The following is a 23,987-nucleotide window of genomic DNA, read 5'->3' on the forward strand; positions in this document are numbered from 1 at the left end:
GCCCCGCCTACTTGTCACTCGAAGGGTATGTCTGCACTACATAGCTCCGTCAACGGAGCCATGTAGATTACCTTTGTAGACATAGGAAAATGAAGCGGCGATTTAAATAATCGCTGCTTCATTTAAATTAAAATGGCTGCCGCGCTGTGCCGATCAACTGTTTGGCGGCACAGCGCTGTAGTCTGGACGCTCCTCAGTGGACATCAAAGTCATTTGTCGACCTCCTCTGTAAACTTCATCCCACAAGGCATACCGGGGAGGTTGACAAATGACTTTGATGTCCACTGAGGAGCGTCCAGACTACAGCGCTGTGCCGCCAAACAGTTGATCGGCACAGCGCGGCAGCCATTTTAATTTAAATGAAGCAGCGATTATTTAAATCGCCGCTTCATTTTCCTATGTCTACAAAGGTAATCTACATGACTCCGTTGACGAAGCCATGTAGTGCAGACATACCCCCAAGGGGCCAATCTTAGGGTATTACTTCTGGGTTAAGATAAACAACATAAGGATACCTTTCTAGAGGACCCAAAGGCCCTGGGCAGTGATACATCAGAGTGAAAACGAAGACGACCCATCTCATTTCTGCTCAAAGCCATTGAAGAGGATGCCAGGTCTGATGACAAAACATATCAGTGTAGACAAGGCCTATGATTCCAGTAGCTCTTGCCTTTCAGGGCCAGAGGATCCAGCTTTCATAGGCTCAAAGTGTGCTATACCCTATCATCCCTCAGAGACAAAGAAGTCTTTTATGCTCCTTTTATACTACTCAAAGTCCCTTGTCTCTGCTTCAAAAGCCAAGAAGCCTTTCTAGAGTTTAGATTTTTTCTCCTGGTGTGACTGCTAAACAGTTTCTATACTCACTTTTTCAGGCTGATAATCTTGTTTAGGGTGTGTGACAGATCCAGGGCAGCTTGCTACAATAGTTTGGTGGATGGAAGACATACCCAGGGCTCCGTGAATGGTTTTTTGAATAAACTGCCAGAGACTGCTGTCACATAATCAAGACAGAAAGGCACCTGAGGCTAATTAAGAGCTTAAAGGAGCAGACTAATCAGGCACCCGCAGCCAATTAAGGCATGCTGGGCTACTTTAACAGGTTCCCCCCAGGTAAGGAAGGAGAGGAAGGAGAAGAGTGAAGGAGGGAGGAGAGGAAGTGTGTTGTTCAAGTGCTGAGGACCAGTGTTCCCTCTAAGCTGCACAGCTTCACAGGTGACTAATCAGCCCCGCCCAGTCAGAGGCTCAGGGCTCCATGCAAGGAGCTGACTGACTTGTGGGGCTGATTAATCACCTGTGAAGCTGTGCTGCTACGCAGCTTAGAGGAAACACTGGTGAGGACTGAAAAAGGAAAGAGTATTTGTGCTGAAGCAGGAAAGATTCGCTCAGGTATCAGGGAGAAGGTACTAGGGAAGTGGCCCAGGGAAAGGGCTTTTGTATTTGGGCAAGAGGAAAAACTCTGTCAGTTACCACTACCTGAGGTCCCTGAGCCAAAACCTGAGTAGTGGGCAAGCTCGGTTCCCCCCAGCCTTCCCCACATCACTGATGTCTGCTCCTAGAAGGGGATTATGGAGCATTGCACCTCAATCCTTTGACTTTGCTAATGATAAGGATGACTCAGTAAGCTGTGACCCTGACCTCTAGATAAAGTAAGACACAATGTAGAAAGTCACAGAAGCGCCTAGAAGCGCAAGACCCACAGGGCACACCTGGAGCTTTGCCACGTTACATTTAAAATGTACTTCCATTTCCTCTGCCAGTAACCAAGCCTCTGAGATAGGAAAACATACATTCTTTTGTCTATGGTAAGCTGGGTTTTACACTCTGTACATTCTAAAACACATTTCTAGCACATCCATCTATAACTTTGTACGCAATCCATACATACACCTCTATGATGTTCAAGAACATGTGATCAGTTTACATGATATCTTACAAAACAGCTTTGAGATATGTATTACAGCAACAGTGTATTGGGACAATCACTGTGTCAAACTTGCTGTGAGTTACAATGTTTTGGAGACCATCTCCCAGTTGACCCAAGGAGCTCCAATGCCCATAACCATAAAATCATAGGATTGGAAAGTCCTTGAGAGATCATCTAGTCCTGTCCCCTGCATTCCTGGGAGGATTCAGTATTATTTTAGACCATGCTTGGCAGATGTTTATCTAAGCTGCTCTTAAAACTATCCAATGACAGAGATTCCACAACCTCCCTAGGTAATTTATTCCAGTGGTTAACTACTCTGACAGGACGTTTTTCCTAATGCCTAGCTTAAACTCCTCTGGATGCTGCTATGTAAGACAACTGATTCTTCTCCTGTCCTCAGAAACTACAAACAGGCTACGTCTAGACTGGCATGATTTTCCGCAAATGCTTTTAACGGAAAAGTTTTCCGTTAAAAGCATTTGCGGAAAAGAGCATCTAGATTGGCACGGACGTTTTTCCGCAAAAGTACTTTTTGTGGAAAAGTGTCTGTGCCAATCTAGACGTGCTTTTCCACAAAAAAGCCCCGATCGCCATTTCGCAATCGGGGCTTTTTTTGCGCAAAACAAATCTTAGCTGTCTACACTGGCAGTTTTGCTCAAAAGCTTTTGTGCAAAAGAACTTTCGCCTGAACGGGAGTAGCATAGTATTTCCGCAAGAAGTACTGATTTCTTACATGAGATCGTCAGTGTTCTTGCGGAAATTCAAGCGGCCAGTGTAGACAGCTGGCAAGTTTTTCCGCAAAAGCAGTTGCTTTTGCAGAAAAACTTGCCAGTCTAGACACAGCCACAATGTTTCTCCTTTCTCCTCACAATAACCCTTTTATGAACTCAAATGATTACCAAATTCCATGCGTTAAACAGCAAGCAAATTCCATGTGTTTCATTTTGTATCGAATAGCACATCACTATGCTGCTTCCTAACTATTCTAAAACTTGGCAATATTCTTTAAGTATTATTTCTACAACATGAAAGCACAATGCCAATAGTTGAATCTATCCCATAAAATCAGATCAGCTGGCAACTCCATTTTAGTACAATAATGGACTCATACAATTTATTTTTTTTAAAAATCAGTCCTTTCTAAATGTGCATAGTTTAGACTCAAAATCTGATCTATCATAAATCTACCAGAGTTTGCTATGAAATATCTGGATTCTCTATAAAATGCAAGCAGCATAGAATAAACTCATCTTGCCCATTACCACAAATACCTTTCAAAAGAATCTGGGTGTGGACCACAAGAGAAGCAGCAGCTGGAAGCAGAATGCCGTCAGACAGCTGAGCCTCTGGTAGATTTCCCTTCTAGTGTAATGGATAACACATGCCATTCTTTACATATATTTGATCATTCGAACCACTTTTTATGCGCTGTCATAACCAATTGTTTGGACTACTTAAGTCTGTTCTAAATTACTGGACTATACCTATTTGAGGAAAATATTTAATACTGTTGCACAGATTGTGTTTGGTTCAATTGAAAATTTCTAGGCTTCATTCCTGCAAACAAACTACTGTCATATAAGTAACTTTACTATAGTCAATAGGAATGTAATATTAATGATTTATTTGGCTACTTTTGGATTGTACATTCTGTAAATAAATGTAATAGTGTCCTGTAATAAAAGAAAACATTAGCTTTATAAAGGTAGTCTATAAGCTGGGTCTCCTTTCCCTTTTCCATTTTAAAAAAGAAAAAGGGTAAAGTGGCAGATATATGGCAGAGAAGATACCTTTCCAATGGTTTTTCATATTGAAAAATTGGATGTCTGATAGATCCTGGAAGACTTATGATGCATGGACAACTGCTACTGAAACAAGGAAGTGAAAACTAAGCAACTACAAGGGAAAACTATTTTTAGGAATACAGTATAATATGCCATTTTTAATTTGTTTTTCCTTTACCCCATTTAGTTTATTTTCACTAGAACATTAATCACTGATGTCTTTCCACCCCCAATTAATCTAAGAGAACTTACAATATCTATGAGTAAGGCTAAGATTTAATCATGGCTATTTTTAATAAATGCCATGGACAGGTCACAGGCAATAAACAAAAATTGACAGGTCCAAAAATTCACTTGTCAATGACCAGTACTATAAATTCCCCAACTAAATCTTAGCTACTCTGGGAGGAGGAAGGGACGGTGTATTATTTTTGCTTTGGAATGCCTCTGGGGCATCAATATTGCTGACACTATGGGAGGGCTGACACTGGTCTAGTTAGTGAGGTAGCACCATGGGGAACAGGGAGGGGTGTGATGACGCTCTGGGGCCACCCCTGAGAGAAAATTTTTAAAAAAAGGGATATATACCTAATTTTTAATAGTCCTTTGCAGATCAAATATCTGTGAAAGGTACCAGAGATACAGCACTGAAAATGAAATATTTTAACCACTTCATAGGAAGAAAGTAAACAATGGCAGGTTCACTTATAATATTCTACCAATATGTTTCACTTGTTACTTTTACAGACCCATCTCCAGTAACGAGATAATAGTCCAGTCTCAATGACTATTCATTGTTTTGCATTGCTACTAAACTGTCTACAAGGGTCTCAATTGCATAGGCAATTTTTTGGATGCTGACATAGGTCTATAAATAAACTGGCAGAATCATGCACCCCTTTCACATAACATTCAAATTCCATTAGACAGTCTTTTTTAATCAATAGAGGATTAAATGGATACGGAAAATCTAACTTCTAAAAGGGAATTAACAGTGCTGATGAATTATTTCAAAACTATTTGAAAACACTTAAGTTTCTTGTTAAATAAACATTTTAAGGTTTAGCCTATTAAAATACAAATAGCACCTGTTTGTTATAAACCAAGTACTGTGCCAGGAGGAGCCTACTAAAGCAAAATTTAGAAGGCAAATTTGGTCAATAAAAAGATCCAAATGATAAGCAAAATTAAACACAGCAATCCTTTATCATGCTCTGTGGGATCCGGTACAGTGTGATACTTCAGTTGTCTCTTTTTTAAGAACTTGGCTACTGACAGGAAAATGTTTAATTACCTTCTTATATTTTTGCAAGAGTGTCATTTTAGAAACTGAATAAAAATGCAAAATATGTTATACAATACCATCCTAAGAAAGGGACTCCTTAACTGAAGAATACTGACGTGTCTCAGGGTTCAGGGGAAAAGTACAGATCTAGATACAGCGTTATAATCACTAGGTAAGCTGCAGAGATCCCTAAGTAGCAATATTTGACAGTGTGAAAAGAACCCAAAATCTGCTTCCAAATCCTTTTATGGAAATTAGCACAACATTGATTTTATTATCATCCATTCATTATTTTCTCTATTACGACTGTTGTGTCTTTAAACATCAACCTATGCTGAATTGTTCTATGGTAATTGGTAGATATTTCCTTAAACATAGGAGGATGAAGTAATATTTTTTATTTCACCAACTTCTGCGCGGGGGGAGGGGGAGGGAACCAAGCACTAACTTGTTCCCCACACAAAGATCTTCAAGTCTGGGAAAGGTGTTTCCAGCTTCATAACAAAATGCAGGGTGGAATAGATTCTTTATCATAAGCACATATTGTAAGGAACTATTCAAGGCAGAGTGACTCATTAGCACCTCTATAGTGATAAGACCAAAAAAGGGGGGTTTACTGATTTACAGATTGTTATAATAAGCCATAAAATCAGTCTCTTTGTTAAGTCCATGATTTTTAGTGTTTAGCAAAGTAATAAATTTAAGCTCCCAGGCTCATCTTTTGAAAATATGGTGCAGTTTTCCTTTGAGGATGTAGACTGATAGGTCAGATACAGAGTAATCACTTTGTGGAAAGTATTCATCCACAGCCAGCAAATAAGGTGTTTTTAATCTTTTATCATTTTTTCCTGTGCGAGTTCATTCGAGAGCACCCACATAGATATTATTGGAGCATTTAATGCAGTAATGAGGTATACCAAATGTTGTGAAATGCATACATAGGATCCATAGATCTTGAAAAGTGTGGGGCTTTTCTTGGGGATGGTGGAGCCACAACTACAGCAGTGAAGGTATGTTTTTGCATCTGTTGTTCTGGCAGTATCTGGTATTGCTTTTAGTTAGCATGTTCTTGTCTATGGGCAGCTTGCTTCCAATTGTGAGCCATGGCTGAAATCCAGAAGCGAGGGTTCAAGATTGGGCCTCCACTGAGTATGGTTCTAGTTAAGGAGGTGTTTTGGTCATTGGTATTTTAGTAAAAGTCATGGACAGATCACAAATAAATTCACACCTGTAATCACGCCATGGACTGGTACTATGTATTCATGACCAAACCTTGGGGGGAGGGCAGCAGAAGGGGTGCTATGGGTGCTTGGAAGTGATTCGGGGAGCACCACAGATGTGATCACATTGGACCCACAATGGTCCTGGGCCAGTGACGGGGGAGGTTGGCAGGTTCCCTACCTGGCTGCTCAGAAGCAGTGACATGTCCCTCCCTTAGCTCCTAGCTCTGCTGACTGCCCCATGTTCCAAACCCCAGCTCTGCAGCTCCCACTGGCTAGAAACCATGGCCAATGGGCATGTGGAGTAGTGCCAGCAGGCAGAGCCAGCACGCAGAGGTAGGAGCTGAAGGAGGGGAATTTTGCTGTTTCCAGGGAGCTCCTCATCCCTCATTGAAGTAAGTGCCACCCAGAGCCCTCACACAAGCTACCAATCACAATGAATACTCATTACAGAAAAAGGGAACTGTTTTCTTCGAGTGCTTGCTCATGTCCATTGAACTTGGGTGACTCCAAGGAGTACCCATGGAGGCAGGCAGGAGCTCATAGACATGTAGATTGCAACACAGTACTGCCACACCCAGTGGTGCCTCTGACCTGCTGAGTGATGACATAGTGGGCCATGAATGTGTGTACAGAGGACCACACTGCAACTCAACAGATGTCCTGGATTGAGATGTGCGCCAGAAAGGAAGTTGTCCTGGCTCATATGAAAAGTAGACATGACTTTGGAAAGAAAAGCTGGGTGGGGCCAGAGCTGAACCTTGTCCTTATAGAAGACAGCGGCTCTGGACTCAAGTCTTGCAGTTTGGAAATTCGTTTAGCTCATGCCACTGCCCACAGGAAAGCTACTATCAAAGAAACTGAGGAACCACCTGATCAGCATCCTGTACAGCAAACAGGAAAACATCAAAAAAGAGCTCTCCAATCTGGAGACTTTCATAAACAAGTTTGTGGGGACTCTCTTTTTGCCCCACCACCCAACAAACATGATACAGTTGTTCGGTGATATGGAAGCCTACTTTCACTGTCTCCGATTCAAAGAATACTTTCAACACAACACTGAACAGCACACTGACACACAGATACCCTCCCACCAACAGCACAAAAAGAAGAACTCCACATGGACTCCTCTTGAGGGTCGAAATGACAGTCTGGACCTATAAATAGATTGCTTCCGTCGACGTGCACAGGCAGAAATTGTGGAAAAACAGTATCACTTGCCTCAGTCTCAGTTGTGCAGAACGCAATGCCATCCACAGCCTCAGAAACAAATCTGATATAATAATCAAAGAGGCTGATAAAGGAGGTGCTGTTGTCATCATGAACAGGTCTGACTACCAAAAGGAGGCTGCCAGACAACTCTCCAATACCAAATTCTACAGGACACTTTCCTGAGATCCCACTGAGGAGTACACTAAAAAACTGCACCATCTGCTCAGGACACTGCCTACACAAGCACAGGAACAAATCAACACACCCTTAGAGCCCCGACGGGGGTTATTCTATCTACTACCCAAGATCCACAAATGTGGAAATCCTGGATGCCCCATCATCTTGGGCATTGGCACTCTCACTGAAGGACGGTCTGGATATGTGGACTCTCTACTCAGACCCTACGCCACCAGTACTGCCAGCTATCTCCGTGACACCACCGATTTCCTGAGAAAACTACAATGCATTGGTGATCTTCCAGAAAACACCATCCTCGCCACCATGGATGCAGAGGCTCTCTACACAAACATCCCACACATAGATGGAATACAAACTGTCAGGAAAAGTATCTCTAAAGATGCCACAGCACAACTGGTGGCTGAGCTCTGTGACTTTATCCTCACACACAACTATTTCAGATTCGATGACAATATATACCTCCAAACCAGTGGCACCGCTATGGGCACCCACATGGCCCCACAATATGCCAACAACGCTTCCTCAGCTGACCTGGAACAACTCTTCCTCAGTTCTCGTCCATTAACGCCCCTTCTCTACTTACGCTACATTGATGACTTCATCATCATCTGGATCTATGGGAAGGAGACTCTGGAAGAATTCCACCATGATTTCAACAGCTTCCACCCCACCATCAACCTCAGCCTGGACCAGTCTACACAAGAGATCCACTTCCTGGATACCACTGTGCAAATAAGTGACAGTCACAAACATCACCCTATACTGAAAACCTACCGACTGCTATGCCTACCTTCATGCCTCCAGCTTTCATCCTGGACAACCACACGATTCATTGTCTACAGCCAAGCACTAAGGTACAACCGCATTTGCTCCAACCCCTCATACAGAGACCAACACCGACAAGATCTTCACCAAGCATTCTTGAAACTATATACCCGCATGAGGAAGTGAGGAAACAGATTTACAGAGCCAGACATGTACCCAGAAGCCTCCTACCACGAGACAAGCCCAAGAAAGAAACCAACAGAACACCACTGGACATCACCTACAGTCTTCAGCTAAAACCTCTCCAATGCATCATCAGTGATCTACAACCCATCCTGGACAATGATCCCTCACTTCCACAGGCTTTGGGAGGCAGGCCAGTCCTCGCCCACAGACAAGCAGCCAACCTGAAGTGAATTCTCACCAGCAACTATACACCGCACCACAGTAACTCTAACTCAGGAACCAATCCATGCAACAAACCTCCATGCCAACTCTGCCCACATATCTACACCAGTACACCATCACAGGACCTAACCAGATCAGCCACACCATCACTGGTTCATTCACCTGCACATCTACTGACGTAATATACACCATCATGTGCCAGCAATGCCCCTCTGCTATATACGTCAGCCAAACTGGACAGTCCCTACGTAAAAGAATAAATGGACAGAAATCAGATATTAGGAATGGCAACGTACAAAAACCCTGTAGGAGAACACTTCAATCTCCCTGGACACACAGTAGCAGATTTAAAGGTAGCCATCCTGCAGCAAAGAAAATTTCAAGACCAGACTTCAAAGAGAAACTGCTGAGCTACAGTTCATCTGCAAATTTGACACCAACTAGCCAACTACAAAAGCAGTTTCTCCTCTCTTGGGCTGTGTCCAGACTCCATGCCTCCGTCGACGGAGGCATGTAGATTAGCCAGATCGGAAGAGGGAAATGAAGCCGCGATTAAAATAATCGCGGCTTCATTTAAATTTAAATGGCTGCCCCGATCTGCCGATCAGCTGTTTGTCGGCAGATCGGGAGAGTCTGGACGCGATGCCCCGACAAAGAAGCCTTTCTTCACCGACACAGGTAAGCCTCGTGAAACCAGGTTTACCTGTGTCGATGAAGAAAGGCTTCTTTGTCGGGGCATCGCGTCCAGACTCTCCCGATCTGCCGACAAACAGCTGATCGGCAGATCGGGGCAGCCATTTAAATTTAAATGAAGCCGCGATTATTTTAATCGCGGCTTCATTTCCCTCTTCCGATCTGGCTAATCTACATGCCTCCGTCGACGGAGGCATGGAGTCTGGACACACCCTTAGTGTTCACACGTCCAGATCAGCTGCTAGAAGTGGGCCCACAAAAGCTTCTGCTCCAATACATCTGTTAGTCTATAAGGTGCCATAGGACTCCTTGTCACTTTTGCAGATCCAGACTAACATGGCTACCCCTCTGATACAATTCAATGGAGTGAGGAGTGCTGATGAAGGGGACTCCCCTTCCCGGATATTCGTGGGGCTGGTCCACCATCATAGTGAGGTTAGTATCGGTGTGGGGATAGGGACTACTTTTTCCAGGTGGGTACCTGGACTGGGAGTAGACTGTTGCCAGCCACTGCTGCAAGGATCATATCTGGAGCTTGGCATAGTGCACCACATATGTACACATTGCCACATGACCTAGGAGACGCAAGCAAACCCTGGATGTGGAATCAGAGGAAACATGGATACTTCTGCAATGAGGTCCGCTAATGCCCTAAATCTTTCTAATGGCAGGAATGCTTGGACAGGGATCAAGTTGAGCACCGCTCCGATGAAGTCTATCCTATGTATCAGAATTAACATGGATTCTTTGTCATTCACCAACAAGCCTATGTGGCTGATATGGCTTTCACCTAAGCACCATAAATAGCTGTTATGTGGCTCATTAAAAGGCATGGGCCTCTTACAGTGATCACAGGGCTTAAAGCCTGGGGCACAGGGTCCCAAACAGGACTTGCAAAGTCTGTAATCATAAAATAGTATACCTTAGCTGAAAACTACGTATTCTGTAACAAAGTGAGTTCAAATGAAAAAGAAGCAACAGTGTTAGCTTAAGCAGTAACAGCTCCAGCATTGTCAGTAGTGGCAAGAAGGAACGGAGGGTGGGGGGAGCTGCTACTGCCCCATATACCATGGCAAGAGGGTGCCAGATCCAGTCCCCTATGGATACTGCTGAAGAAAAATCTTCTGGTACCAGTGCATGTGGTATGTACACACACCTAAGCTGAATGGGCATGAGCAAGCATTCAAACCACCACCACTGTGCACTCCTGGATTACTATATTAGCCATGGAGTCACAGTCCCCCTTGATTTTCTAACCCCTACTCTAAAACCCAGACAAACTGTATTTTGTGATAAAAGGTTATTAAAATAAGAATTCACCACACATTAGGTTACTCCCAACCCCAAAGGATTTGTCACTTGCTCCAGGTCAACAGATACTCTGGATCTCACACTAAGAACAATGATGATAGCTAATCTCTTAGTAAACTAACTAAAGATTTATTAGCTAAGAAAAAAGAAATTAGTGATACTGAGAGGCTAAAGTGGTTAAAATACATAAACAGATGAGTCAGAGCTTATATTCCAAATGATAGCAGAGATGTAGTATCTGTTGGTTCTACATAAGTGTCTCAGAATTGCCCAAAATGTTTTTGAAGACCTCTGTCTACTTCCTCAGAATTCTACCTTTTCAGAATTAATTGGTCCACATATACAGGCTTATTCCTCTGAATCAATATTTATAGCATTTGCTCATAAAAGACATTTTGACAAGCATCTTAACTCATATGGGTGCATTCTTTAATGACAAAAATACAGACTGAGGCTGTAAATCCATCGTTGTTTAATGGCTCTTGCTCTGAAGTTGACATTTTCAAGGCTCCAATCTCCAGAAGGTAAACGATGTGATAGCCAGAAGCAACCCTTCATTAGTTTTTCATAAAGTTTTACATATTAAGTGAACTTATATCTAAACACGGATACATCCATTAGATCTAGGCATAACTAAGTCCAATACAAATAAACTTTTAGCTGAGTGAAGACAACAGCATTTCACTAATTATCAGGCTGTTAGCACTAATGTAACTATTGGGGCATATGCCACATAAATGCTATGTCATAACATTTCCCTTTTTAATAATCTAAGAAATTAATTGGCCTGAACACCTTTTAACATTTCTTTGGTTTCTATCAGTGTGTGAGCAACCTAGCCTGCCACCTAGGTTTGAGCTGGTACCCTGCTATGCAGTGTCACACCACTGCTGAACGTGAATGTAATGTTCGGGATGTTGATGCTAGTCTATGAGTGTTCCAAAGGGAGTTTAATGAAGTTGCAGAAAGTTGTGGTAGAAATCTATGAAGGAATTTAAACCATACCTTTAGAGGATAAAAACATCATCATCTTAGGTATATCATTGGTTTTGTGGCGCATTTGTCCAGAGGATGATAGTATATTGAAAGGTCATCTCAGTACTGATGTCTGTGTCCATGATTTAGACAAAGTGTTGCTGAACATAAAAATATGGGTAGAGGATGAAACTGATGAGTTTAGTGATGTATTTTGAATGGATCTCTCAGGGCATGTCCATGCACTGTACCATATCTGGTGAAGATATATTATGCCAACAAGAAAGTTTTCTCCAGTCAGCATAATTATTCCAACTCTGCGAGAGTAGAATCTATGTTGGTGAAAGACTCTTCTGCTGACACAATATGGCACGAATACAGCTTTTAAGATGTAACTTATTCAGGGGAGGGACTCACTTTCATATCATCAAGAAATGTAATTTACACTGACTTGAACAGACGTTGGTCCATTAAAAGGTATCACCTCACCCACCTTCTCTCTCTAATATCCTGGGATTAAAATAGCTATAGCCACATGACATATAAGGATAGAGACAGAGATATATGCACACATATAGAAACAAAGACATCATCCATACAACGGGAAAATATTTGCTTGCAAATGCACGTGCGTACAAATCAAAACAAGATGGTGATGAATTCCTAAGATTACCAGGAATACAAATGGCCTTAAAGCTGCACTGTAAGTCCTTGGGCCAGAATTTGAAACTTTTAAAAGAAAACTGAAAATATAAATCTGAAAGCTTTTAGGCCACTGTTTTGGAAAACAGCAGAGTTTTCCTTTAAATATCAAACTTAGGCTTATGTATAACTTCTGATTCTCAACAAAGGGTAGAGGGAAAGGGAAGCACTGAGGAGATGAAGTGAGAGAAATGGAAAGGAACAAGCACTGCACCATTATTCAGAAAGACAATCCTATGTCTGATTTAGCACAGTATTATAATCTGGAAGGGCTGACAGTTCATTTGCTGTATATCTAGAGGACAAAATCAAAGTTTCCATTGACGGAAATGATCCCAGCTAAGGACAGTCATAATTCTAAACCCATACATGTCAATTAAATGAAAATCCACTTTTGCTCAGATCTTTTATCAGCAATGAGTAGTCCTGTGATAACTAAGAGCTGTGGTCACCAACCCGTCAATCGCAATCTGCTGGTTGACTGGTCTGGCCCCCAGGATCGATTGCGAGGCTTTTGGGGGCCCTCCCCTCAATGCCCCTACCCCCAAGATGAATGCCACACTGATGCTACCTCCAGGAACAACGGGGTAGCGCAGGCTTCCAGCGGGATGGGAAGAGTTCTACAGCCGCACACCTGGTACCGGAAGTGCGTGGGCTGCTCTTCCTCCCCCCGAACAGCTGACGTGGTACCTAAAATGTGGGTCTGTCACACGCTGGAGACTTCATTCCTCTGCTGCCTTCCTACACGTGGGGAAGGGGTTGGGTGTCCCGGACTGTGCTGGCTCTGGCTGCTCAGGCAGCTCGTGCTGCCGCGGGGAGAGGAGTAAGGTGCAAGCTTCCCGAGTGGTTGCAGTTGGCGTGGTCTGGGACCCCCCCCCCCCCCCCACAGGCAGGCAACAGGGGAATCAAGTCCCCAGCATGCCGGCTCCAGCTGCTCAGATTTTATCCCCCTGCTTCCTGCCTGGGGGGGAGGGGAAGAGGGGAGAGAGTCCCTGACCACACCAGCCCCAACCGCTTGAGCAGCTGGAGCCAGCGTGCTGGTGACTTGGTTCCCCTGCTATCTGCCTGCGGAGGAGAGGGGAGTCCCAGACCATGCCAACCGCAACCGCTCGGGAAGCTTGCACCTTTACTTCTCCCCTCCCTGCGGCAGCATGAGCTGCCTGAGCAGCCAGAGCCAGCGCAGTCCTGGACACCCAAGCCCTTCCCCGCACACAGGTCTGGGACTCCCTTCCCCGCTCCCCCCCCCCCCCCCCCCCATGAAGGCAGAGTGGAATAAAATCTCCAGTGCGCCAGGTAGCACTGGCGCGTCTGGGACTCCCCCTCCCCCTCCCACACACACAGGAAGGCATCAGGCACACGACAAACCAGTGTTTCAGGTACCGTGCTACTGTTTCGGGCTCGGGGGAGCAGCCCATGCACTTCCTGGGCTTTGGCCTGCAGCTGCAGGATCCCCAGGTACTGGTCACTGTCCACTCCCCCTGTCCAGACCCCCACAAGTACCCTGCCCCACCACCCACTGGCACCCTGTCCTTTGCCCCAGGCCCTTCCCCCGGTACCCTGTCCCTTGCCCCAGCCCCCGTCCCTTTCCCCAGCACCCATTGGCACCTTGCCCCAGCACCCTGTCCCCTGCCCTGGCACCTAGTCTCCTGCCTTGGCACCCACAAGCACCCTGTCCCCTGCCCCAGCACCCATTGGCATCCTACCCAGCACCCTGTCCCGGTACCCCCTGGCACCCTTCCCCAATACCATGTCCCCTGCTCCCACCAGCACAGTTGGGGCCACATTACCAGAGCTCGACAAATTATGGAAAACCCTACTTGCCAGACAAAAAAGGGACTCGCCATCCTCCCTCCCCCCAAAAAAGTGGTTTTTTATGGCATAAATTCCGAATAAGAATAAGAACAAGAACAGCAATTACTAATACGTTCTTAATAAATATCACCCAAGTTATTAATAAATACCTTATAAACCTCTACCTTTTCTCTCTGCTGCCATGTCTCCTCCCCTTGCTCCATCAGCTCCCTCGGTGCCTGCTGCCTCCCAAGCCCTCACCCTCCTCTACTGTCCTGACTCCTGCCCTCCTCGCTGCCCTCAGCCTTCCTGAGACCTGCCCCTCTCCACCAGCCCTTCTCTCCCCTCTGTGCCCACTCCTCCAGTAGCCCCACACTGATCATGTGAGCTACCCCTCTTCATCCCCTCGCAACACCTCCCTCTGCACACCTGCCCTGCCTCTCTCCTCTGGTGCTGGTCCCTCCCCTGCAGGTGTCTCCCCTTCTGCTTCGCCCCCAGAATCCCCTGGCACCTGCACACTCCTGGTTCCTCCCCCTTCCCTCTTTTTCCCTGCCCCCTTTGCCCTCTTTTTCCCTGATACCCACCCCCTCAGCAGCCTCTACCCCCAGTCCCCTGTACTCTCACACATGCCTTGCTCCATCCCCACCTTCCTCATGCCCACTCTTTCTTTCAAGCCTTTTCCCAGCACCTCCCCCTCCTCCCTCTAGCCCCCAGTGCCCTTACTCTCTCCTCTCCCGGCATCACCCTGTGCCCCCCTCCCACTGACACCTCTCCCCTCCTGCCCTTTTCCTCATTGTCTACACTTGGCCCCCTGGGATTTGTCTCACCTGAACCCCTGTCACATAGGGTGTGTCTAGACTACATGCCTCCTTCGATGGAGGCATGTAGATTAGCCAGATCGGAAGAGGGAAATGAAGCCGCGATTAAAATAATCGCGGCTTCATTTAAATTTAAATGGCTGCCCCGATCTGCCGATCAGCTGTTTGTCGGCAGATCGGGGCAGTCTGGACGCGATGCGCCGACAAAGAAGCCTTTCTTCATCGGCACAGGTAAACCTGGTTTCACGAGGCTTACCTGTGCCGATGAAGAAAGGCTTCTTTGTCGGCGCGTCGCGTCTAGACTGCCCCGATCTGCCGACAAACAGCTGATCGGCAGATCGGGGCAGCCATTTAAATTTAAATGAAGCCGCGATTATTTTAATCGCGGCTTCATTTCCCTCTTCCGATCTGGCTAATCTACATGCCTCCGTCGAAGGAGGCATGTAGTCTAGACACACCCTTGGTGCCTTCCTCTTTCTTCTTCTCCTGACCTCCTCTCCTCCCCCTCCCCTCAGCACAAGCCCCTTCCCTATATTTTCCTCCTCCCCTCCCCACAGCCCAGCCCAGCCGCTTTCCCTCCCCCAGGGCCAAGCAAAACATTCCCCCCGCCTTTTTTGTTGTCTTTTACACATTTGCATTTTGCAATTTTTTTTGTTTTCATTTTTGTCCCAGCATTTTAGCCCTATAAATATCAAATAGCATTTCCATTCATTTTTTTCCCATAAAGGCAAAAGCGCTTCAAGTGAAGTCCCCCCCTCACTCGCTGCTGGGTCACAGAAGCCTTTTCCCTGCCCTGTCCAGCCTCTCCCTATGGGCACCACAGGGGAAACAGGGTGCAGGGACAGCACAGAGCCAGAGATGTGCAGGGAAAAGTGTGGGGGGGACAGGTGTGGCATGGGGAACAGGAGGAACAGTGGCAGAGGGACGCAGGGATCGCGGGGAACAGTGTGTGGGGTATGGTGGAGGCACGGGGAATGGGAGGGGCAGAGGGATCGTGGTCTAGGGGCAGTGCAGGGAACGGGCAGCACAGAGCTGGGGGGGAGCAGGGATCGGGGGGAGCAGGTGTGGGGTGCAAGAGTGGCGCAGAGCCAGAGGGAGAGCAGGGGATCTGGGGTGCAGGGGCAGCGTGGTGAATGGGCAGCGGGAGCCAGATGGGGCGCGGGGCGGGCGCAGTGAGCCAGGCAGTTGGCAGGGAGCAGTCTCTCGCCAGCGAGGGGCTGAGGCCGTGGCAGGACTGGAGCCTGCAGGGCGGGGCCTGGCTCCGCCGCACGCCGCAGCCAGGGACACGCAGCCAGACTTGAGCTGTCATGGTCCTTTAAAATAGGCGGGGCCACATCATGCCAGCGTCCTGGCGTCTGCCGGCGCTCCACCTCCTCACGCCGCAGCTGCACGCAGGCAGCCCGGCACTGAGAACCGCCACAGTTCCCCATCCCCAGCAGCGCTCTGCTCCTTCTCCAGCTGGCAGATTGGATGGGGCCGCGCCGCCCATAGTGCAGGCTTCAGCCAGCCTGTTACAACAGCCCCAGACCCTAGATCTGAACTTATCATACACTGGAACCCCCTGCCCTGAGCCCCTCACATACCCCAACCCAAATTCCTGCACCCTCATATCCACAAGCCTGTGGCTTGCTTAGTACCCCAACCCACCATATGACCCCATCACTGCCCAGCCTGGAGCCCCCTCCCCGAGTCAGCGTTCCCTTCTCCACCTCCTCCTGCATCCAGATTTCCTCCCAGACCTTGCACCTCTCACTCCTTTCCACACCTAAATCCCTCATTCCCACCCCAGAGCCTACACATCCGGTCTCAACCCAGCGAGGGTAAGGCTAGACTGCAGGAGTTTTTCAGAATCCGGAAATATCCCAGAAAAACTCTTCTGCATCCAGGGATGCGTTTGTTCTTCCACTTTTTTTAGTGGAAGAGGTAACCCATATATTCCTCTTTCCACGAGGAATAAGGGGGCTTCCAAAAGAAGGGGTTTTTCTTACATTTGGTCCAGTCTAAACAGGCCAAATGTTGGAAAAACCTCTTCCTACAGTAGAATTGGGAAAAAAAGCAGCAGTATGAGGGTTGGGGATAGCAAGTGATGGAGAGGAGGAGAACAGAGAGAAAGGGGCAGGGCTTCGAGGAAGGGTTAGGGCAGCAGATCTTGGTTTGTTTTGTCATTTAAAAAGTGATCTTAGGTGTAGAAAGGTTGGAGACCACTGCCTTAGAGACTAACAAAAATATACAATATCATGAGCTTTCGTAATCAGGATTGGTGTTGGCTAAGTTAAAAACATCACACTTATATTTCTTTCATTTTAAATACTTGTTACATTTTTATCAGAGATTAGGAAAGGAGTATTTAAGTCATTAGCTTTACCAATTAATATATATTAAATAGTCAATACCAAATTTTTCATACCATGCCCCATATCTGCAGACCTTAGACACTAATGAAGGAGATGCTAAGAATTTGGAAGGGGGCATTCTTCTCTCTCAACACGGACAGTATTAAAGATTGGTGCTAACTGATGTTATGTTGAAATTGCAGCCTATTCAGCAGTTACACGTTTACCTAAATAAATGCATTTTAACATACCAAATATGTACAAATCAGAATTATTACGGAGTATAAAATGATAAACAGCTAATCATTTACTTTTCCAGTAGTTGAAAAATTTCCCCAAATTTTCACAGTTAAATGTTGTTTGTGGTTTTTTTATTTTATTTTTTTTTTCCTGATCATGTTTCTGTTCAATGGTATTGGGAATGAGAGGGCTTTTTTCTGTTTGGTTGTGGAAAACTGGTTTAAACTATGCAAAATATGAAGAGAATGAGAACAAATACAGATACTGAAACTTAAAGAAATCAAAACCAGCTCTAGTTTGCAAAGCACTGCCGTTTGAGGAAGAAAGTTTAATTATTTCAGAGAAATAGTTCCAAGATTGCAATCGTGTGGTTAAGTTTTTATTTGCCCAAGGCATAGATTGTTAAAACTCTGGGCATACATGCAGATATTTTTCTCCAAATTAAAAATGATGGTGTGTTTTTTTAGTGTCAAGTTACTCATCCATTCTTTATATAAACAAATAACTTAAGTGTAATTTACACTCACTTGTAGAATAGAACATATAAAAAAAAGTAAAGATATTTCAGATACTTACATGGACAACAGGTGATTCGATATTTTGTCTAACTCAGCGTGCCTTTTGACTATCACACAGTTCTTCTGCTATCTAGCAAAGAATTTCACGTTTCAATTTTATTATTTGCCTTTAAAAAAAAAGAATCCACATTAAAATATTTAAAATATCAAAGTTACACAGTGAAGCACTCAAAAGTCAGGAAATGGCAAAGTGAAGGTTGTTCATCCAACCCTAACTACCCTTGTATGTATACAGATCATTACTATATCCCTGCATCATTCACCACATGGGTTAGACTCATGCACAAACATTAAGTCAGGGATATATAGTGAATGAGCCATCTCTTGCAGGTTTATGCTTTATTTTGGGCAAAAATAGATTTACTATTACCTGCAGTAAATCTAGTTAAATTAACTCCTCTTCTTTGAATTTACACCAACAAAACTGAGCATATTTGAGTTGTTTAAGGCAGAATGCGTGTAGTGAGACAGACAGGTTATATTCATTGGACAAATACGACAAAATAAAATACTAAATAGGTGCCTCATTCACCAGAAACCATCCCATCTATACTCTGAATGAGGGAAAAGTTCAACAGGAAAATAATCATAGAATCATAGAATAATAGGACTGGAAGGGACCTCAAGAGGTCATCAAGTCCAGCCCCCCGCCCTCAAGGCAGGACCAAGCTCCGTCTACACCATCCCTGACAGATGTCTATCTAACCTGTTCTTAAATATTTCCAGAGAGGGAGATTCCACCACCTCCCTTGGCAATTTATTCCAATATTTGACCACCCTATATAATGTGATGATATAATTTAAGGGTGCCTGACCAGGAAGTCTTAACTACATTATTTCCTGACTTTTGAGGTGCCTCATTTGCTACCTTTGTTCTTTTTTAATATAAGATTACATAAAAAGCTAACTACACAATTCTAGGATCAAAGTGCATTTTCAAATATGTACACATTTTCTGTAAGAGGTTGGCTTGAATATAACATCTGGCACCAAAAACTATGGCCATCTATATATATTTTAGAGTTTGTCTGTCTGCAAGTCCATTTATTTAAAGAACTCTTCCTAAACAGTAAGAGCTTGGGGCCAACAAACTTGGTATGCAGCTTCCTCTTCTCCTAAGTTAAACCAAGGTCAGGGTTTGGTAGTGACAGGACAACCAGAAGCCCTGAGAAAGGAACTGTTTTCCCTAACATACAAAAGAAGGGGCTGCTGTTTGGAGACACATGATATGAGAGTGGCCACTGGTGGCAGTGAGCACACAGGAGAGAGCTATTCTGCAGAGTGTTCACTGTGAAGGGCTGTACCCCAAGCGAGTGGCCAGCAGGCTGGATCTCCATCATCTTGCCTGCCAGTACACCAAGTAAGTTACGCCCCCTGCACCAAACCTTTTTCCCCTTCCCAGCCCTTGGTCATAGCAGGGAGGGGGGGTGGAGGAGGCCACTGACAGCTAGAGGGGAGATGGTTTGGGGGAGAAAAAATGTCCTTGGTAGCCGGAGGGGAGGACTGGGGGAAAAAAGGCCCATGTTAGATGGGACCCACGCCTTAAGCCCCTTCTCACCCCACAACTCTCACTTTCACAAACCCCAGCTTTCTACACTTCCCCTCCCCATCCCCAGGGTCCTGCCCTGATTCCTGCACCCCCATACTATCAGCCCCCTACCCGCAAGGACCAAGCAATGCTGGGTAAGTCTGCTATTTTTAAGATAAACACTTGGCTATTTAACTTACCCAATCATCTGTTAAAAGAAAAAAAACACTAGATTTCAAAATTTACCAAAATTTAACAAAAAGAAAAAGTTAAAAATCACTTAGGAAAGTTAGATGTCTACAAGTCACCAGGGGCTGATGAAATGCATCCTAGAATACTCAAGGAGCTGATAGAGGAGGTATTTAGCTATCATCTTTGAAAAAATCATGGAAGTTGGGAGAGATTCCAGAAGACTAGAAAAGGGCAAATATAAGTGCCCATCTATAAAAAAGGGAAATAAGAACAACCCAGGAAACCACAGACCACTCTGTTTAACTTCTGTGCCAGGAAAGATAATGGAACAAGTAATTAAGGAATTCATCTACAAACACCTGGAAGATAGTAAGGTGATAGGGAACAGCCAGCATAGATTTGTAAAGAACAAATCATGTAAATCCAATCTGATAGCTTTCTTTGATAGGATAACGAGTCTTGTGGATAAGGGAGAAGTGGTGGACCTGGTATACTTAGACTTTAGTAAGGAATTTGATATGGTCTTGCATGATCATCTTCTCAAACTAGGCAAATACAACTTAGATGGGTCTACTATAAGGTGGGTGCACAACTGGCTGGATAACCATTCTCAAAGAGTAGTTATTAATGGTTCACAATCCAGCTGAAAGGGCATAACAAATGGGGTTCCTCAGGTCTCTGTTTTGGAATCAGTTCTGTTCAATATCTTCATCAATGATTTAAATATTGGCATAAAGAGTACACTTATTAAGTTTGCAGATGATACCAAGCTGGGAGGAGTTGCAACTGCTTTGGAGGATAGGATCATAATTCAAAATGATCTGGACAAAGTGGAGAAATGGTCTGAGGCAAATAAGATGAAGTTCAATAAGGACGAATGTGAAGTACTCCACTTAGGAAGGAATAATCCATGTCACACATACAGAATGGGAAGCGACTGTCTAGGAAGGAGTACGGCAGAAAGGGATCTAGAGGTCATAGGGGACCACAAGCTAAATATGAGTCAACAGTGTGACACTGTTGCAAAAAAAGCAATCATGATTCTGGGATGCATTAACAGGAGTACTGTGAGCAAGACACGAGAAGTCATTCTTCCACTCTGTGCTAATTACGCCTCGATTGGAGTACTGTGTCCATCCAGTTCTGGGCACCTCATTTCAAGAAAGATGTGGAGAAATTGGAGAAGGTCCAAAGAGGAGCAGCAAGAATGATTAAAGGTCTAGAGAACATGAGCTATGAGGGAAGACTGAAAGAACTGGCCTTGTTTAGTTTGGGAAGAAGAAGACAAAGAGGAGACATGATAGTGATTTTCAGGTATCTAAAAGGTCTCACAAGGAAGAGGGAGAAAAATTTTTCTCCTTGGCCTCTGAGGATAGGACAAGAAGCAATGGGCTAAAAGTGTAGCAAGGGAGGTTTACATTGGACATTAGGAAAAACTTCTTAAGTGTCAGGCTGCTTAAACGCTGGAATAAGTTGCCTAGGGAGGTTGTGGAATCTCTATCTCTGGAGATATTTAAAAGCAGGTTAGATAGACATCTATCTGGGATGGTCTAGAGTAGACCGTACTGGTTCATGCTGTGAGGCCAGGGGACTGGACTCAATGATCTCTCAAGGTCCCTTCCAGTTCTACTGTTCTATGATAATGGAACATATAAGACATCTCGTGTATTGCTATCATGAAGCCTGCATAAAACAAAAAATGCACTTTTATTGGCCAAAAGTTGGCATTACTAGTTTACTGCAAAAATCAGAAGTGGGTTCTTACCAGTTCTTAACAGATTGCCTGACTATTCAGTTAATGAAATTAGGAATCCTACACCTGAACACTGTAAAGTTCAAATCTAAATGCTGATAAGTTTTAACAAGAAAAAGCTCCCCTTCAATTTATCCTCTTCATCAATCCACTTAACAAATTGAACCTTACTTCCTTGAGTAATTCAAACTCTGTCTAGAAGGCACAAAATGCAATCTTGCTATTAAAATAATATCTCTGTGATAGAGTTTGGTAAATCCTATAAAATTTCCACATTTGTATACAAACAGAAAGCAGTTCTCAATATGTGACAGAGGTGTTTGTTTGAACTCAAGAGTTTAAATCAGGATTCTGGAAAGACATTTTAATGACTCATGAGGTTCCATGTTTACAGTTGCTTTTAAGATCATATTTACTCAATTTCAGGTACAAGCTATCATTTATTCATTTGTCCCTAAGTAGCAGCCCTGCAAACTTGACTTAGGATGTAGAAGTCAGGTATTATTCTTTCTGGCTTACTAATCACTACCATGAATATGTTCTGCAAGCTAAATGGGCTTTTATAGATATAAAGTTAAGGGGAAAATATAGCCCTGCAAGTTAACTAAGTTAATACGTAACTGCACAAAAGAGGAAAATTTAATTTATTTAACATTGACTCTAAGGTGTTAATTAGCCTATAAGCATTAAAAATGTATTTGCCTCTGAGGTAAGCAGTTATAATAGTGAATATGTGATCTACAGCACAGCAACACAGCATATTACATACGGACTTTCCATAAAATAAATTCAACAAAAGATAATGAAGAATTCTTCTTCTAAACCTTGTCAATGACCTCAAAAATGGAAGACTCATCTTAATGAGTGTGATCATTTACTGCTAACTGAATTTCGTCATGCTTATATTAAAAAGCAGCAAGACATTATCAGGCAAAAACTCTCATTAGGGCTATGTCTATACTGAGAAGGCTGGGCAACATGCAAAAGTTGCCAAAAGTAAAAACCGATCAAGCCTGTTTTTCTGCCACCCATTGTCAACATTGCATGACCACATTGTTCACACCCCGTTGACAGATACAGCACAGCAATGTGGGTGAGCATCCTACAGCGCTTGGCGTCACTTTCAGTTGCTAAGCAATGTGGGAATAAATGCACAATGTAGTGCAATGCATTTTGGAAACAAAAAAGTCCCAGCAAGCCACCTTTTTGCTTCCCAGCCCTCCTTGGGCTTCCGGCTTACTTTCATACCACTTGAATCACAGTCCTTGTTGCAAACTCCAGCATCTGCTGTGAGAAATCATGGATCGCACAATTCTCTCCCATGCTGTGTTCAATGTACTTAGGACATTGCACGTTGCAGCATAGCTACTTATGCAGTTAACAGAGGAAGAAGATTCTGAAGTGGATGGCAATGGTGAGGACAATACCAATGAATTGTATTGGGCTGTCACAGATCAGCGGTGCACCATAGAGAGTCACTTTTGGGCTAGGGAAACCAGCACTGAGTGGTGGGACTGCATAATCATGCAGACGTTAGGAAGACCATTGGCTACAGAACTTTTGGATGCATAAAGCAAACTTCCTGGAGCTGTGTGCTGAGCTGATCCCTGACATGTGGCACAAGTACAACCGAACAAGTGCTGCTCTCTTGATAGAGAAGCATGTTGCCATTGCTTTGTGGAGGCTGGAGACTCAATTGCTACCATTCAGTTGCAAATCAGTTTGGAATGGCAAAGTCTACCATGGGTGGGAGGGAGGAGGAGGCAGCACTTGCACAAGAGTGTAGGGCAATAAATCACAATTTGCTGTGTAGGACTGACTCTGGGAAATGTAGATGACATAATGGCTGGCTTTCCTAACGTGGGCTTTCCAAACTGCCAGGTAATCCATGGCACATGCATTCCCATTGTAGTGCCACCCCAGCTTGTCTCAGAGTACATCAATCATAAGGGTACTTCTCCAATGGTGTTTCAAGCACTTGTAAAACACCATGGGCATTTCACAGACATAAATATGGAGTGGTCTAGAAAGGTGCATGATGCAACTGTGGCCTGCTTAGAAAGCTTCATGCTGGGACTTTCTTTCCAGACCAGAAAATTACCAGGTATCTGTGTAAATGTCCATAGAGATCCTAGGTGACACGGCTTATCCCTTACAGCCCTGGCTCATGAAGCCTTACACAGGGCACCTGGATAGCAGTTTAAGGACTGGTTCAACAATAGACTAAGCCGATACTGCACAGTTGTAGAATGTGCCTTTGGCATACTGAAAGTT

At 44.4% G+C, this 23,987-nt stretch overlaps 1 protein-coding gene across 17 annotated transcripts in view; it reads right to left on the reverse strand.

Annotated features, from left to right (window-relative positions):
• The window catches only part of SIPA1L1 (signal induced proliferation associated 1 like 1), a 350,322-nt gene that overhangs the window by 191,650 nt on the left and 134,685 nt on the right, over positions 1 to 23,987 (reverse strand). For 10 of the 17 annotated variants that reach the window (XM_075927300.1, XM_075927304.1, XM_075927312.1 and 7 more), the window contains one exon: positions 18,239 to 18,347. The exons of the other annotated variants lie outside the window; for them this stretch is intronic. The gene's annotated coding sequence lies outside the window, so the exon portion shown is untranslated. The remainder of the gene's footprint in view (positions 1 to 18,238; positions 18,348 to 23,987) is intronic. 17 annotated transcript variants of the gene reach the window in all.

Source organism: Pelodiscus sinensis, chromosome 4 (genome assembly GCF_049634645.1).
Source record: "Pelodiscus sinensis isolate JC-2024 chromosome 4, ASM4963464v1, whole genome shotgun sequence".
Classification (NCBI taxonomy): domain Eukaryota; kingdom Metazoa; phylum Chordata; order Testudines; family Trionychidae; genus Pelodiscus; species Pelodiscus sinensis.